The following is a 1,485-nucleotide window of genomic DNA, read 5'->3' as shown; positions in this document are numbered from 1 at the left end:
TGGGGGGTCTGGGTCTGGGCTGCGACGGTAGAAAATTTAGGTGTTTTTTTTTTTAAGCTCAAAACGGCGCCGTTTTGAAGGAGGCTCCCAAACTTAATAACTTTAAAAACCGGCCGGTTTCTCTGTTCATTAATTAACCATTGGTTCGACCAATTTTTTGATCGGTCTTTTTTCAATATTATAAGTTTTACGTGAATTTCAAAGTACCTTATTCTTATGATTAACAAAGCAAAAATAGTCGCAACTTATCTGTACCAATATATAAAGTCAATATCAGAATTTAGTATCCAATTTTTATAGATATCATTTGTTTTTAAATAATTTATTTTATAAATTAAATTTATAAAATAAAATAGTAATAATATATTTTTGTTTTTTAATTAAAAAAAGTCATTAATCCAAAAAAAGTTTAATAACTATGCAATCGTGAAGAAATTAAATAAGCTCTACTTACAAACATTCATTACTGTTGTCGATCTTCATCTTACTATCTTTTGGTTCTGACCTAGTAAGGAGAATTTAATAAATCAATAATCACGACTAAAGAAAAAATACAATATCACCTCGCAAGAAGGCATGCAAATCATGGCAGATACAACTCTAATGCCAACTCCATTATTAAGCACATATATCTATATTTTATCTTTTAAAAAAATACAGAGAGATAGAAACACACAATAATAGAATTGGTCTAAATAATAGACGTTATAGAAGTATAAGTAGTGAAAGATTAAGTTGTAATTTCAATCAAAGTTTTGATTTTTTTAATATTTTTTTTTGCATAAATAACATTAAAATTGTGAAAATGTAATTTAAACTTTTTAAATGAGTAACTAAGTCTAATATTTCAACTAAGAGTTTATTTAAGATATTTTAGAATGAAATTTAGCAAAGCATATACAGGAAGTTATAAATTGGAATTGGAGACTCTTTATTCTTTTAATTCAGAGGAATGCAAATAGTGTTGCAAATTGTATGGCTAAAGTAGCTACTTCTGGCGCGGACATTCATTTGAATTGGAGCCAACCATGGAGTGAGCTTCAACATCTAATAGATTTAGATATGAATCTAGCCAATTAATTTGGCTTTGTCTCTTTTTTTTCTTTCTTTTCTATTTAGTCACAACAAAAATAACTTCAATTTTAAAAAGTGATTTTTGATTACTTACTTGCATTTCATCTCTTTAATTTAGTATTCAAATTATGTTCTAATTTTATCTTTACATTTTTTTCAATTCTATCCTATTCAAGAAGAATAACCCAATAAATATCTAACTTTTTCTTTTTCATTCTTTTTACTATTTCAATTTTTAGCATTTATAATTATTTTTTATTCTTTTATAATTACTTATTGATTATCCTGATGTTTATATTTATCTTCACATAATATTTTATGTACATGTTGATTCACATCAGATTTTTTAATTTTTTTTTAGATATTTTTAAAGTGTTATTCACTTTTAAATGTAACTAAAATTAATAATTT

This window comes from Arachis duranensis, chromosome 4 (assembly GCF_000817695.3).
Source record: "Arachis duranensis cultivar V14167 chromosome 4, aradu.V14167.gnm2.J7QH, whole genome shotgun sequence".
NCBI classification, from domain to species: domain Eukaryota; kingdom Viridiplantae; phylum Streptophyta; class Magnoliopsida; order Fabales; family Fabaceae; genus Arachis; species Arachis duranensis.
The sequence above is the reverse complement of the archived record's forward strand: the minus strand, read 5'-3'. Positions refer to the sequence as shown.